Source organism: Protopterus annectens, chromosome 2.part0 (genome assembly GCF_019279795.1).
Source record: "Protopterus annectens isolate FY-2018-M chromosome 2.part0, PAN1.0, whole genome shotgun sequence".
Lineage (NCBI taxonomy): Eukaryota > Metazoa > Chordata > Ceratodontiformes > Protopteridae > Protopterus > Protopterus annectens.
The window spans coordinates 703,731,253-703,748,836 of record NC_056728.1 but is presented as its reverse complement, the minus strand read 5'-3'; positions in this window follow the sequence as shown (position 1 = coordinate 703,748,836).

Here is a 17,584-nt window from a genome sequence, read left to right as displayed (position 1 = left end):
TTAAGGAACGGATTTAACAACATTTAAATGCTTGTTACTGAGAAATTATTGTATTTAGATTCTGCCATTGTTTGTGCATTTTGTACCCCTGATCTTGCCCAGTGGCTCTCTTTCCCTTGCTCTTTTGACACTTTAGTAGTTCTTTTGGGGTGGGAGCCAGGCACTTTCCAATGTGATTAAGAGCCCTATGGCTAATTTGTTCTCTGCATGGAGGGCTAAATCAGCCCATTCATTCCCCAGAGAGCTAAGAGTCAGGTGGTAGGGAGTTGGTCCATCTGCTGGACCCAGTGGATTTTTCTCCTGGCGCTCGTATCTACCTTGACAGCTCTCTCTGTTGAGCTCCACTTATAGTACTTACCTGTGGTTGTGTGCTCAACAGGCCCAGGCTCAATGGATGCAGCACTTAATGCACCTCCAAAGTATTGGTGAGGCACAAAGCCTGAGTTACTTACCTCCCTGTAGGGTGAACAAGTCAGCAGTGGCCACTCACTCAAATTTTCTCCAGCCCATCCCCTTCAGTGCCTTTGCCACTAATTGAACACTGGTTGTCTGGGTCACAGTCAGGACTTTACCCTCTGCACACCTGGGGGAAAGCCTTTCTAGTGCATTTTACTGTACCCTACCTTGCTTTTAAACACTCAAATGTAATTTGACCTTACTCTTTGACAGGTCCTGATAATGGATTCACTATGAAAGGTTGACTCCAGGGCCACCAAGTGTAAATCTGTTTATTTAGAGCAGTCAGTAACCAAATGGTTGAACCTGCATAAAAACAACATCTCTAACATCATTACTGCAGGAGAGCAAAAGCCACCTGCACCCCTTCATGTAAGGAACTTCACCTCCAATCCCCTTTTATTTAAATATACTAATCTTGCAATCACACATTTTGGAAAAAATAGATACAAAACTGTTGTTAGGATAACATGTCTCCATTTCTCTGTATTGTCCTGCTCTCCCTTATAAAGAGATGCATAGTGGTTATCCTGAACTGGAAAAAGGGATGGCAAAACAACTACAAAAATGTCAGTCTCACAGAAACCTGAATGAACATGAAACGTAATTGTGGATTTCTAACTCTGTGGAATTGTGATCAGAGAGATAGTTGCCAAGCAGTTAGTTATTGACCACGTGTAAGACAACAGTTGCTAGCTCAGCCTGGAATTCTGCAGTAATTAAGCTGCATTAAAATTGTCAGCAGAAGACAACATTACATGGGTGGTGGAGGGGGAATCATAGAAGTATTCAAGAGGGCAAGGGTGTGTAGTGAAGGGATGAGGGGGAAGTTACAGGTGCAGGGGAGGTAGAACATCAGTTACACATATAAACATAAAGGGCAATCCAGATATGCCTGTTGTCTGTTGTCATTAAGCAGATGTAATGTAATATAACACTAAAGTAAATATGTGAACAAACAAGGAGGCACATGCTCTTATCAGATATGATGGATGGCTCTGACAGTGTAGGAACAGCCACTTCTGCTGGAGCAAAATAGCAGTGTACATACCAAGCGAGCAGTTTGCAAAATGTATTAGTGGACACAATGACTAGATCTGTAGTGATGGATCACTAGTGGTGACTGTTTCAAAGTCTTCACCTTTGTGACATCAGTTTTTGTTGTCTCCAATGGAAGGCTGCTTGCTAGAGTGGAAAATGCCCAACTGGAAAAATCTGGGGCAGGGGCACAGGATGTTGTGGTCAGGCCATGTTTAGGGCAACTTCTGTGCATACTGCCTCCCTTTTCCTTTCCTTCCCTTCCTAGGGTAAAGCAAGAATTGCAGGGGTTCATTTGATTCTAATAGTGCCAGTGATACTGAAGTAGTTGTACTTCTGACTACTGATTACATTTTTAGGAAGTTTTTATACTTTTGTCAGTAAGACAAGATTTTCTATGTCAACAAGGACACCCAACCCCTCTCTTTTTCCAAGTTCTGTTTTTTTTTTTTTTGCTCTCATGCCTGCTGACATCAAATCTACCTCAGCCAGACTTGCACCCATTCATTCCTCCCTGGTGGGGAGTCCTTCATAACAATGGAAGTGAGAGCCATCAAGTTGCATCACTCAATGAACCATGAGGGTTTCTTGTTTTCCTCACTGATATCCCAGCTATGAGGACATTTATGATCGCCCTAACCCCACACTGTGGGTAGGTGGATGAGTGAACCACATCACTGTTGGGCTCACAGTAACTTCCCAATATGGGTAAACACTCATGCACACCAGCTATGAAAGCTACCAGTCATTTATGGCTTGGTGAGTCAAACAACCCCACACAAGCAACATCTTTTGCATCCTAACCCCTCTGCCAGTGAATATGTTGCATTTTCTGCCAGTCTCTGCATCCTTCTTCTCTGGATGGGCATTTCAGTTCTTCTCTCCCAGCTCCATCAGTTGTCTAAGCAGTTATTTGATCCTGTGTTGCCTGGGATGCAGTAAGGGCTTTATCTCTGTGTGCCATCACAGCTGGCATTACTCTTTCCTTCACATTATGTACTTGATAGCATGGGTCTGGAACTGTAGTCCCACAAAATGACCTTTTGCTTCAGAGGAAGAGGTAAATATTCTTCTGTAAGCTCAAAGGACTTAGATTAAAAAATCTTACTCATCTAAGAGAAGCAAGTTCCTGCTGTGGTGTTAGAATTAACATCTGCCAGTTTAATACAGAGGACTAACCCTCTTAGCTGCTAATAAGCTTCATCCCATAGCCCTAAATGTCATTCCATCAGTCTCCATTTGCCTACTGTTTGGTTCTGAGCAAGTCAGTTAACATGCCGGTACTTCCAGGCCTCCACTGAAAATGGACCTCAGTCTACTTAGACAATCAGATTAACAAAATATTTAGTAGATGTAATGGTTTTACTAGTAGCGTTGACATATTTGACATAGTTACTGGATCAAAATCTCCCTCATTCTTTATTTAAGGTGCATTGCTCAGGTTTCTCAACTTTCTTGCAGTGGAAACTTTCTATAACTTTTCTTGTTATTGTTAAATTGTTCATGAATGGTATCCTGCATTTTAAGCCTCCTAAGAGATTAGGGATTCCAGACTGGGATGTGAACTTTGTTTTGTACTATTTAGACACATTCCCTTTTGATGTCAACAAATCAGTTTGCCTTTAAATTTTGACTTGGAAAACTGTTTTCTTATTGGCTATTATGTCAGCTAGAATGTTTTCAGAGATACAGCTTTTGTTATGCTAACGTTTTCCTTCATAAGGAAAGGGTGGCTCTTGTTACTAATCCACACTTCATACTGAACATTTGATTTGGGATAGCCCTGAACCAGAAAATTCAGCTCCTATCCTTTTATTATTTTCCTCAGAATTTTAGTTTGTGACTGCTCCACCATATTTAAATATACAGTATTATATTTACAACTTGGAAGCTTTTGTACATAAAATGTTGTTAATCGAAATAACGTCATTCAAGCCATGTGCCTTGCAAGCATTTATTAGTAGCTCCAGTCTAATTCTCTTGTCTCTAACCTATTTTTCCAACAGCCACCTCTGTCAAATCTTGAGACCTTTTCCAATATAAAAAAAAAACAATTTTGTAAAGTTGGGACAGGTTACCAATTGTTTACATAAGGCATTAGTTGTATCCTTTTTTTATTGTATACATATGTTTGTATATTCTTGTCTGGAAGATCTCTCCATTTTACTAGCATAAAACTCTACTCATGACTCATCAGACCCATCATAGATTACAACACCCCATTTGGGATGTACTTTACAAGACACCTGCAACAGCTGGAAAGACCACAGAAGTACCTCACCAAGAGGATTACTGGCCTCAGACAGATGCCCTATGCAGCCCGACTGAAGAAACTCCAACTGTAGTCGGTTGCATATCGCTTACTCAGAGGTGATCTCTGCCTGACATACAAGTCCATGTCCAACCCAGAATTGATGGACTTGCTCCACCTAAAAAAAAAACAAATCCCCAAGAGCCACACGCTCTAGGGATCTAAACCTCACCACAACGATAAATAGGACATGCTGGAGGGATAGATTCCTGTCCCAGAGCCTCCCCATGCTTTGGGACAGGATTCCAATCTACATTAGGCAGAGCCCCTCACTAACACTCTTCAAGAGAAACCTTGACGAGTGGCTGGGAAACAGAAAATTTACCTCGGGGATCACTGCAGTGGCTCTGCTGGACAGAGGCACAGGGAACTAATGGCTCTGCTGGACAGAGGCACAGGGAACTAATCTAAAGGGGTGGCGAAAGCCAACACATTCTGGCTAGGCTTATAGATGCCCTCGGGCAAATATCATAATACTTACTTATGAACCTATAAAAGATGTACATGCTGTGCATGCAGCCAAGTAAACAGCAGCACTTGTGTCACAGTTAAAATTCCCTTTACAAGCTAATATCACTCGGTAATTTTTCACTGTAATGTTAGTGCAGTCCAGTATGAACCTACAATGAGAAAACATACCGTACTTTTCCTACCTGAATTCTAAGATAGAAAGTTGGGAGCTCCTTTACTGTCCATTTCTAATAGTGCCTTCATATTAAGACTCCCTTTAAAAACAAAAATAGGTGCTACACCTAGCTTGTTCACCAAACCAACCCTTTCAATATTAATAATCAGTTTTTGGTCATAACCTTTCTCACTTGCTCACTTTTGTAATTACATGCAAGTCTCATAGCTCTAGATTAACTATCCCTAGGGTTAATGCATCTATTGGATTGGTATGTATGAGTACTTTTCATATCTGATTTGAATATGATTAATCTCTTGACACTTATTTCTTGCCCAATATCATTTAACACATTATTTGGGTAGCCTCTTACTTTTAACACACCTTTAAAAACTTCCAGTTTTTTAAAAAGATGCTTAATCGTTAGAATCTAGTTGAGGCAGCCTAATCATCTGCCCTTTGACTAGGTTAGTTTTTATTTCATGTTGCATGGCAGCTTGTAAAGTTTAAACATTCCTTCCTATAAATAGTGGATTCATAGTTACAATGTTCAACATTTTTGCTAATATACACATCCAAATAGTTAATTCCCCAAAAATTATTGTACCAAGTAAATTGAAAAATGTACAGCATTGTTTATATATTTAAAAAAAATACTGAAATTGGTTCATTGTTCCTGACCGTAAAATAAAATATCCAAAAACCTCAAATATAAGACAATATTGGGTCTTTCCAAGTTGGCTGCACACTGATTTCTTCACTGATGACTTAACTGCAGCTCTCCCAGTGTGAAAAAATAAACGAAACTGAAAGACAAAGGCTAGGAACCCTGTCACTTTTAGTAAATTCAGTTACTGACTAGTATGTACACTACCTGGAGGCCAGCAAAGAAAAAAATAAGAATCTTAAAGAAAATCAACTAGAAAAGGTGAAGAGAAGAAAAGACACTGACTGGGAAGAATCCCACAGCTGTTCAGCAAAAAGCTGTCTGAGATCCAGCTTTGATGCAAGGTATAGCTTCTAGTAAAATAAGTAAAATGTACTCAAAACTGATTAAAATAAATGAAACACTGAAGAACTATATCAATTCAAAAATGCTGGAAAAATGGAAGAAGCTTTAAACAGATTCAGACAACAGGATAAATACTGCAAAAATTAGAGGTCAAAATGAAGAAAAGGCTGGCTGCGTATGAGACTGCGCAAGAAAAGATACAAAAAAAAAGTCGCAAAGACATGCGTCTGGGGTGTTTCTCCCCGGGTCTCCGCTGAAAAATGGCTCGTTCCAAGTCGGACTTTCCCAGTTAACAAACATAAAATAAAATAAAATAAAAAGATGTTTCAAGGTTTTGTGGGCCGGGCAGCACCGGTTAGCTAGGGTTAAATTATTCCTGGCTCCACTAAGTCTCCTTCAGTTTTTCACTTGAAACTAGTCTAACTCTCAACCTAAGCACTCAAAAAGCATCCTACAGTCCAGCACTTGCTCAGACATAATAGCAAGCACTAATATACCCCAACACTTGCCTACCCAGCAGGGCAAGGCTATTTATCCACCCCTCACCAACCAAGCGACTAAGCAGCTCACCCTACTATTCAGGCATGACCAAAGGGCAACTTCAGGTGTACTCTCCAGTCCAGCTGGTGAATCTGGGTATCCTGAGGCAATGTTACAACTGCCTCATGTACACAGACAACCCTCTCCTCCTACCACAAAACACTAACATATGTGAGAGATGCAATTATACACCCAAACTGGAGGCTAAGGTATCTCCACCCAAGACTGGAACAGGCAGTCATGAGGAGAAGGTTAACACTTGCACCACACCTCCAGTCTCACATAGACCTACTAAACCAGCACTGGCAAAAGATACACATAAATACACAAAATCATACACGGAGGCTCTAAATAAAAACCTGCAAAAGCATCAGAGAGCTCCAAAGCAGACACCCACAAAACCTGCACCTCCCATCACAAACCAGACAACACATAAAACACAAAATCAATGTGCCACACAATCACAGCCCTTAAGGCCAAATAACGTACCTAACACACTAGTAATAGGTGACTCAATAGTCAGGCACACTGACACCCCACTTACTAGGCTGGACAAGGAGAAGGTTACTGTTAGCTGCCTGTTGGGAGCCAGAATCCGCCACATAGCACAAGCACTCAGGTTACTCCAGAACAAGTACAAATATGACTGTGTCATTGTTCACGTTGGTGTGAACTACCTGAGCTGTACCTCCCTGGACTACATGAAAGGAGACATGGAAGAGCTCTCTGAACATGTAGCCCAGGTGGGTATGACCCTGACCATGAGTAGCATCCTGCCCTTACCAAGAATGATACCTCAGTATAAAGAAAAAATCAATTTCAACAATTGGCTAAGCTTCTGGTGTCATTCAAAGGGGATCCAGTGTCTGTCAGCCTGGGATGACATGCTCAACAAGCCGCGTTGCTTCACAAGAGACGGCTTGCACCTGTCACCCCTTGGTTTTCGAATACTGGCCAAGGCTCTTGCTGCCCCCATAGTGCCTTTTTTAGGCAAGGCTCAAAATTCAAACCCACCTCCGTAAACAACACAAGTAAAAAAGGGTTATGCTACTCAACGCCAGGACTTTAAATCTAAAAATGCATGCGCTCAAAGCACTCCTAAGTATGGAGAACATCAACATCTGTGCAGTAACTGAAACCTGGTTCAAGGCTCCAGAGAGCACTCCAGCACTACTGGGCTACAACTCATACCACACATTTTGGCCACAGAACATGGACCAAAACACAAAAGGAGGGGGTGTATCCATATTCATCAAGGATACCCACACCTCCAGGTTAGTGGTGTAGCATGATACCTCTGAGATCATCCATGTGCAACTAACATCGGGCAAATCTGCAATGCAAATTGTGGCCTGCTACAGATCACCCTCCATGACCCAGGACCACCAGTCCGCCTTTCTGGAGACACTGGAAAACATGAAGGTCCTACAGAACACCCTGATCTTGGGAGATTTCAATTACCCTACCATTAACTGGGAAAACTACTTGAGTACAAACTCCCAGGCTCAGCGCTTCCTGGAATTTATCAACTCAAATGCCCTGAATCAGCTGGTAAACTTCCCTACCAGAGGCCACAACATATTGGATCTGGTCATCACCAACATGGGCGACAGGTGCTCCGTACTGGAGGTCAACCCATCACTGGTTAGATCAGACCATAAACTAATCACCCTGGATGTCCACACCCCATCACCACCCCCAACCAAGGAAACCACAGTGAAAAACTTTTCTAAAGCAAACTTCACCTTACTTAAGTCAGAGGTGGTAAGTTTCACAGCCCCCATGCTAAAGGATAACACTGCCCAAGATGCAGAATCCTTTACAATTGCACTCTATGAGCACCTACAAGGATGCATGGATCGTGCCATCCCTAGCAAAACCAAGACTCACTCTCCTAAGAGAAGGAAACCAGTCTGGTGGACCCTGCCGTAAACAGGTTATACAACAAAAGGAGGAAACTAGTTCAGAAAAAAGCAAATCCCAAGAAGGAAAGACATCCCTGATCAGTATCAGTAAGAAACTAAGGTCCCTCATAAAATCATCCAAGGCTAACTTTGAAAGAAAAATAGCCAAGGACTCGAAAGATAACCACAAAGCCTTCTTTAGCTATGTCAAAAATCTAAGTGGCAACTCACAGATATGCTCTGAGATAGTGCAAAATAGCACAAAATATACTGAACCTACTGATATTGCCAACATACTGGCAGATAGATTCAGTGCAAGCTTCACCTCCCTCTCACCTTCAGAAGGGCCCACAACAATACTGGAAAAGTGCAGTGTCCCAGAAATCACAGAAGCACAGGTGAAAACAGCCCTTTCAAAAGCCGAAAACACAGCATCAATGGGGCCAGTTGGTGTCCCAGGCTGCGTCTTGCATGAACTACAGAACAAACTAACCCCCCACCTAAACACGCTGTTCAACCTCAGCCTCTCCACAGGCTACATGCCCATAGAATGGTGCACAGCAATGGTTATTCCGCTCCACAAAGGAGGAGCCAAAACTGACCCTGGTAACTATCGCCCCATAAGCCTGACTAGCCTGGTCTGCAAGGCTATGGAGAGCATAATCATGGAACTCATTAACAAAGACATTGAGAACCTGCAAACACTTGACCCGACCCAGTTCGGCTTTGTTAAGGGCAGATCATGCCTACTAAACCTGGTTAACTTCTTCGAGACAGTTACCAAGGCCATATACAAGGAAAAGGTGGTTCACACAGCCTACCTTGATCTCGCCAAGGCATTCAACACCATTCCTCACTCGGGTATTATAGAAAAACTCACCAGGCTGAACATAAACCCCTATGTCACAAGATGGGTTGCCAACTGGTTTACAGACAGAACTCACACGGTAAGAATAGCCGGCTCCAGGTCTGACTCTAAACCAGTCACAAGTGGTGTCCTGCAAGGCTCAGTTCTAGGACCCTTACTGTTTGGCATATATTTCTCAGAAGTACAGGCAAACACAGGAGGACTATGGCTAACCAAGTTAGCTGATGACTGCAAACTGGGAGCCATAATTGACTCTCCGGCTGACATGGACATCCTCCAAAAAGGCCTTATTGAGACAGACACCTGGTGTCAAAGTCATGGCCTCAAGCTAAATGCCAAAAAATGCATAGTCATCCCGTTTGGGAAAAACAAAACACCCACAAATTACCACATAGGAGGCATCCCCCTTAATACAGAAGAGGTAATAAGAGATCTGGGGACCCAGGTAGATAGTAATCTCGCCTTTGACAATCATATTGTCAAAGTAGTTAGGAAATCCTTCTATGTGGCCCATCTAATTACTAAGGGGTTCGCATATAGAAATAAAGAGGTTATAGTGCCCCTCTACTCGTCACTTATCAGACCCATCATAGAGTACAATGCCTCATTTGGGATGTACCTCAAAAGACACTTCCAATAGCTTGAAAGACCACAAAAGCACCTCACCAAGAGGATTACTGGCCTCAAACATATGTCCTATGTAGCCCGACTGAAAAAACTCCGGCTGTACTCAGTGGCATATCGCTTACTCAGAGGAGATCTCTGCCTGACTTACAAAGCCATGTCCAACTCAGAATTGATGGACATGCTCCACCTAAAGAAATCCAAGTCACTGCGAGCCACGCGCTCTAGTGAGCTAAACCTCGCCACAACAATAAATAGAACATGCTGGAGGGATAGATTCCTGTCACAGAGCCTCCCCATGCTTTGGAACAAAATTCCTAACTACATTAGGCAGAGCCCCTCACTAACACTCTTCGAGAGAAGCTTTGACGAGTGGATGGGTAACAGAAAGTGCACCCCTGGGATCACTTCATTGGCTCTGCTTGATAGAGGCTCAGTTAATTAATCAATGGAGCGTCGAAAGCCGACACAATCTGGCTAGCCTTATAAATGCCCTCGGGGAGATAGCCTAGTACCTACCTATGAACCTAAAACAGTAGAATTAGATGACTTAGCCTGTAGGAAAAGTCAGAGATTTTCTTCTGTACCAGAGAAACTTGAGGGAACAACTGTAATAATTTTACAAAGACACAAATAAGCAACTGGACTGGTATTCCACAGCAGGAACTGTTAATTGAAAGGCCCAGACATGTGTATACTCCAAATCTGGCCATGTGAAGGCAGCCAAGAACTATGCAAACTTACCAGCAGAAAGAGTTGATCCTGACAAAACTGTGTCAAAGGGGTAAAGTATCAAAAGATGGAGACAATAGAGTGTTTGTAGGAAATTATTATTCATTGTACACCAGGCAGAAGAGAAACACATTTATTCCAGCAACTACTGAATATCAGAAGACAAGTGTGAGATTCAAGCTGCTGTATCCAGCTGTCTTTAGAATATATTCCTGGAGGATCAAAATAATTTTTTATGCGGAACAGGCTAAGGCAGAAATACAAAACTTTGTTCAAAAAAAGTGAGCTATCAAACAGAAGGGGACTGCCCTTTTCATTCTTCCAATAATAAAGTACATAGAAACGTTTTCCAAAATACTTCAGAGGCAGAGATAAGCATAGGAGTTGACTAGAAGAATGGGGTGTACCTTGGAATTGAACCAGAATCTGGAGTTGGGAGATGGAGACAAACAGATCAGCACACTGAGATTAGGGAATAAATATGCGACTGCAAAGCATCAGTTGTATTTGTGAAATATGGCTGTATAAGAAAAAGTAGAAAGAGTGGACTTTTGTTAACTTTGTTAAACTTATAAGGAATTGAAAGGCATTTGCCTCACTTCATGTCATTAATGTTTGGAAGGGAAGAGGAAGGCAAAAGGTAAGTGTAAGTAAAACAATTTCTGTTCTTAGCAGTATTTCTATGAAACTTTTCGTGATATAAATTGCATGAGTTATAGTAAAGCATTTTTAGTCCTTGTATGTGATAAATATAATCAAGTAAACAGATAACCCTTTTCTCTTTCTTTTTTGTAGTGGTAAGAAATGTAAGCATTGCAGTGCAAAAACAGGAAGAAAGGCTAAATGAAAGCATGTTTAAGCTAACAGGTAACCTTGGGTTGTTGAGGTGAGGGGTGGAGTGCAAAAGCATACAGATGATAATATGCATAAAGCTGATATGTTTTCTCTTACTTTTGCTTAGGTGAATGCATGGCTTAAAACTGTTGGATTAATCAAATAAGTTTTAAATGGAAACAAGTAAACAACAGAACACTGGATATAATGAAAACTTTTCCTTCAGCAATAAACATTTTAGCTTGTCTTTAGAAGCCTGCAACTGAGGACTATTTTTCTCTTATATTTCCATCAAGATAAGCTGATAATAGGGCAATAAAAGGCCAGAACATTTGTTTCCTTAATTCTAAAGGTTAATGTTTTCTGAAAGCATGCAAGTTGTTCTTCAAATCTGGGAGGGAATAAAGATAAAAAAAGAACAGACATTGATTAGTCTAAGTAGATGCATATACAATAACATGCATCTTAGCATGGATAACTTCAATTTTAGGTTAATTAAGGTATATGTTTGCAGTTGTTTACTTGGAACAGTTATTCCTATTAGGAGGATTAAACTTCTCATTTGAAGATGTACATAGTGTTTTGTGTTTGTATTAAACAGATTCTGTGAGTGTTCTGGGGTATATTTGTTTTTTTGTTTTTTTTTTGGTTTGAGGGTTTTCATTAAATTTTATAAAATATGATGCAGTTTCCAATGTTGATAAGAAAAAGTGTATAAAAGATCCATCTGCCAAATACTAGTGGGTGCATGTATCACAAAAGCTGGAAACAGACATTTGAAAAAGCTGTCATATATAATAGGTGAGAATAATAACTTCTTATCATAATGATGAAACTTTCCATATTATTTGCAATATGAATGGTCTCACATATACTGTGGTGGTGGTGCTGCGGTAGCGTTGTCGCCTCACAGTTAGACGTTGCCCGTTCGATTCTCAGTTAGAGCGTCTTCTGTGTGGCGACATGTGTGAATGGGCATTCCTTCATTGAAGGCTGTGCATTAGGCCTGGGAAGCCAGCACATCAAAATCTACTGCCAATCATTAGCGGACCGGAGTTCCGCTGTGGCGACCCCTAACCGAGAAAAGCCGAAAGAAACAAACATACATGAATGGTCTCACATGTACAGACAAAAATGAAATAATATTTAATTAAGAAATTCAGAGTGTAGATAATGCTACAGAAGACCCATTTGGAGAGACATGAGTAATGGATTTCAGGATGGATATTCAGCAGAATATTAGGGACAAAGGAAAAAATGGTTACTTACATTACTTGGTAGAGGAGCTCCAATAGTGACAGAAGAGGGGAAAAAGATAATAATGACAGATTTGTGGTAGTAAGGGTCCACTAGCAAGAGATGAGGAATACTCTGGCATCTAAAACTGCTGTTATGAAGATTTTGGGAGAAATAATCAGCTTTCAGCAGGAAATGTTACCTAAAGGTGGAGAGTTCAATTTGAGTTGCAACAATGTGGATGTATCTGGTGGTCTGGAAGAGAAAATATAACAAAAAAGGGTAGGTTTCTGAAGTAATTTATGAAAATATTTCATATGGAAGATGTAAATTCAGCAGTAGAAACTCCGAGAATTTACATATTATTCCCTTAGTACAATAACTGGGCTAGACTTGACAGAAATTATATTTCATAGGAACATGTGCATTTAATTGAGAACTTGGACACACATCCAATAATTATTTCAGATCATGTGCCAGTAATTAGTAAGATAAAAATGTTGAAGTAAAAATGAGACACTAGAACTTCCCCATCTGCCTGTTGAAAAGAGAAGAATTTAAGGAATCTGTTGTGAAAATTATTAGGGAGTTATTAGGAGAAGATAGAAGGTACTCCAGAAGTTATAGCTAGTGAGTGAGATAAAATAAAAGTAGAGTTTAAAAATATGGTAGACATGAAAGAAAAAGAGATCTCATTAAGAAGTAACAAGAATTATTCAGAGGGGCTGACAAAGGCTAAAGTATTACAGAGTAAGGGGAATCTCACAGAACAAGGAGAGGCACAATTGAAGACTGCTAAAGAGAAAATAAGTGAGTAACTGGATAATATATGTTCATAGGTTATTACTAGGCTAATAACCACTAGGACCCTTACAAGCCTACCTGCACACTCCAAACCATTTGTGTCCCAAGTGTCATATGGGGGGCATGTTAGTAGGCAAGTAGCTAAGGATTTGTTATGGGGGTGTTAGGATAATACCTTTCTCATTGATAGCCTCTGTCCATAAGGGACATGGGGACTAGATAGGGGGTAGATTTACGACTTCCCATCCAGTTGCCAAGGTTTTGTTTGAATAGGGTCAGGGATAAATTCTGTTTACATGGATGGGGAGCCTATTCCATAGAGTGAGGATCCTCTGGGTCACATATCTATCTCTCCTCTCTCCAGCTGAGCTTCTCCAGGGGAGAAAAGACACCTTGTTGTCCTCTGTTCATACCTTCACAAGACATCCCAAGTTATATTGATAGCCAAAAACAAGGGGAGGATTTACTAAAGAATGCCTTCATGGAATGCTAGAGCAGTGGTCCCCAACCACCGAGCTGTGGATCATTTGTTACTGGGCCACACAGAAGGCAGTGAAACAAAAAAGTGAATGTGTCTATGTATGCGTGTGTGTGTGAGTGAATGCTTGCATGAAAGCAGAATGTATGTGTGTGTGAAAGCAGAAGAGATTATGTATGTATGTATGTATGAGAGAGTGAACAGTGTGATCAATTGAGCCATTATTTTACACTCATTAAGCAGTGCTTTTGCTGTTAGCGAGTGTAAAATAAAAATAAATAAAACAGAAAAAAGTGTGTGTGTGTGTGTGTTTCTGTCTGCATGTGTGAGTAAATACATGCATGAAAGCCGAACAGACTGTGTGTGTTTCTCTCTGCGTATTTGAGTGAATGCGTGCATGAAAGCAGAACACACTGTGTGTGTGTGTGTGTGTGTGTGTGTGTGTGTGTGTGTGTGTGTGTGAGATAGAGAGAGTGAAGAGTGAGAACGATCCCTGGCGGCAGCAGCAGCAGCAGCAGCAGCATGAATTAAGAGATTTGCGTACCTCTTGATCATACCTCTCGACCTCTGTCACAATAAATCTGGACAGAGCCCATAGCTCTCAACCTCTGAGCAAAAAAATCTGGACAAAGCCCAAATAAGAGGGACAAATTTTAAATATGGCTCTTACAAACATAGAAAGTTGATAGAATGCAAGCTGAGCAGCCAAGTGCTCCAGATCATGAGGAATGCTCTGCATTTAACATTGAAATTGCCCACTGTTCTGGTATTCCACATTAAACAGTGGTGGCTCCACTACACAAGTTTTGATCAGTTCCTATACCGCAATTACAACCAATCGGCATCGTAGTATATGAACCAATCAACTAACAGCTCTTGAAGCAAAGGGAACCAATGATAAGCACCACAATTCATTCAGTCATGCATTGGCACTAGTTTTCATGAGACTGCTATATGGTCAAACTGATAAAACTCTTGAATGGCCGAAAATGTGCTGCTGACTGGTGCTGCAGGTGACGATGCAAAAATGGTCTGGAGGATGCACAGCTGCTTCCCATTCTCCCATCTGATCAATTTGGAGATGAGCATGGCAGGTCTTCTTCCAGCTCTGACTCTTACTGGTCCAGGTAAATAAGCTTTAAATGTGGTTAGAATTTGTTACTGACAGGTGTGCCAGCAGACCATTCAAAACTGTTTTTTTTTTGTGGAAGCTTTTCTTTTATTAATTTTTACATGCCTCTCCCTGAAACAACCGGTGCTGGGATACTTCAGAACTTGACACGTCAGATAAATTTGTTAATGTGTTATTTCAGTGTCATTGTAGGTGCTAGTTCCTTTTAGATCTAATCCAGGTGCATGCAGCATACCTGTCAACCTCTTAACACAAAATTGGACAAAGCCAAAAATAATGGGGAAACAAAGACCCCAAAAATGGAGACAAATTTTAAATATTGTTCTTATAAACTTAGAAAGTTGGTAGATTCAGAAGAAGGTTTCCATTAGAAGAAGAAAAGCAAGTAACTGGTCTGCCAACCACAAACTTTTTATTGAATTTGAGCGCTTTCATCAGGCATTCGCCCCAAGACTTCTTCAGAATAAAAACAGCTGTAACCAACTTCCGTTTAAATATACAGCCAGTCAAGTCACATGTATACACAGTGCTAGAGTACTTGTTAAATACAGGAGGCAAAACGTCATAAATTAAATAACAAATACATGTAAAGCCTATCTTAAACATTTTAAAAGTCAAATTTTATCGACCCTAATCAACCAATATTTAAAATCTGTCAACATATGTAGACTAAAAAAATGAAAAGATATTGTCAACATTATACTAAATGTGAAATTCAAACATTAATTTTAAATAGCTTGAAATCGACACTGTTTCATTTAAACCAGGCTTGTTTGTAGCATTACTTCTGAGCTGCCAGAGTAATTCTTTATATTCAAGAAATAACTCCATTGGCCCGCCCCTACTGTTTTCAGTGCAAACCTGTTCTAAAACAGCAAACTTAAAGTTATGATTTGGGTGCTCAGCTATGTGCTTGGCTAATGCATTGTTGCCATTACCCTTCCTAATGTCATAAACGTGTTGATAAATGCGTTTATTTAATGTATTGATAGTCTTACCAATGTAAAAACATTGACAGTCCTGGCAAATGGCAATATATACAAGGTGCTTACTTCGACAGTTAAACTTTTTATGCAAGTACACTTTACCATATCCACTAATAAAAATGACAGTGGTCTCCAAAATAAAGGGACATTGCATACAATGTCCACATTTATGCATGTAACCCTCCTTTTTGGCAGTGCAATTATGTTCCAGAAGATTATTTAAACATGTGTCCCTCCTATATATAATACAAGGTTTATCCTGAAATCTTGATTTACAAGTGTCATCAGTAATGAGAATTGTCCAGTTGTTAACCAAGATGTCCCTAATGCTGTAAAAAAGGGAATCGAAAGTAAGAATCATGGCATCAGTATAGGTAACCCCCTCTCTAGTATTTAAAGCCGAGGTCCTAGTAATTTTAGTCGGACCAGGATCCAAGGCAAAACCCAGAAGTGGGAAAAAATGACCATTGTTTCTTTTTTCTTTGACTTCATTTAAAATAGAGTCAGCAAAGGTACTGTGGTACCCCCCTCTAATAAGCATACCCTTAAGCTTGTCGATCTCCTGTAGAAATAGTGTCCAATCACTAACCATCCTTGCTAAACATACCCCCTGTCCTTTAACTAAAGATTTGTTCTGATGGACGGGGTGAAAGCTATCAAAGTGTAGCAAGGTTTTGGAATACATAGGTTTTCTGTACAACATGGAAATAAATTTATGATTCTGTAAATCCTTACTTATAGTTATGTCCAAAAAGTTGATAAATTCCCTATTTTGTACTTTCGTGAATCTAAGAAAATCAGTACTTGAGTTCAAGAAACAAAAAAACTGCTCAAGCTGTTTTTCATTTCCGTCCCCAAAAAATGAGCAAGTCATCAAGGTATCTCCCATAAAATCTGTAGTACCTAAAAAGTGCATTCTTAAATACTGTTGTCAGTTCCCATTGGGTCAATACAGTGTTCGCAAATACGGGGGTGCAAGCCAGCCCCATTGCCACTCCTGTTTTCTGTTTAAATAACTGTTTTTCAAAAGTAATGAAGTTGTTATGTAACACTGACTCCATAAGGGTTGTGAACATCAAAATCCTGGAGTGCCCTAAAGAAGTAAAAGAACACAAATATTCGTAAAACAATTCAATGCCTGCCTGGTGAGGTATAACTGTAAAAAGGTCTTTAATATCCATGGTAATGAATATCAAGTTGTCACTATACAGATTACCTTGTATTTTTTAAGGCAGTCCCAAGAGTTTTTTAACACATGGTTGTGTTGGTCCAAAATGTGTTTTAAATTGTAGTGGATGAATTTGTCCAAGTTAAATGTTTTTGAAGCCTTTGCATCCACAATCAGTCTAAAAGGGGGATTTTCAATACTTTTATGTATCTTGGGAATGCCAAAAATTGTGGGAATACGGGGATGTTTTTGTGTAAGGAAGTTGTGCTCACTCAGTGAAATTTGTTCATTTAAAAGCAGATCATTTAAACAAATGTCTATGTTTCTATAACAGATGTTGAGTTCATTTCTTGAAATCTCATCATAAGAATCAGTGAACAAATGTGTTAGCATTATTTCAGCATACCTAGCCTGATTCATAATGACCAGTCTCCCACCCTTATCCGGTTTCATAACTCTGATAGAAGTACTCTCTCTGATGGTTTTTAACAAATCAATTTCAGTGTCCGTCAAGTTGTACATAACTACATTGTTTTTACCATGGTGTAGTCTACGGATTTGTTCCATACAAAGGTTTTCATATACATGCAGAGTAGGATGTAAGGGGGTTTGAAAGTACTGTTTTTTCTACATTCTCCTATATTCCTATAGGAAAGGTGTTCATCATTGTTGAAATACATTTTGAAATTAAATTTCCTTGTGAACAACTTAAGTTCCAATAAAGAACTATCCACCCTGGGTGTACTAGTAGGGACAAAATTAAGTCCCTTTTGAAAAAGGTTAGCCTATAGTGCATCAACGTCCAATTCACTGTAGTCATAGATCTTAAAATCACC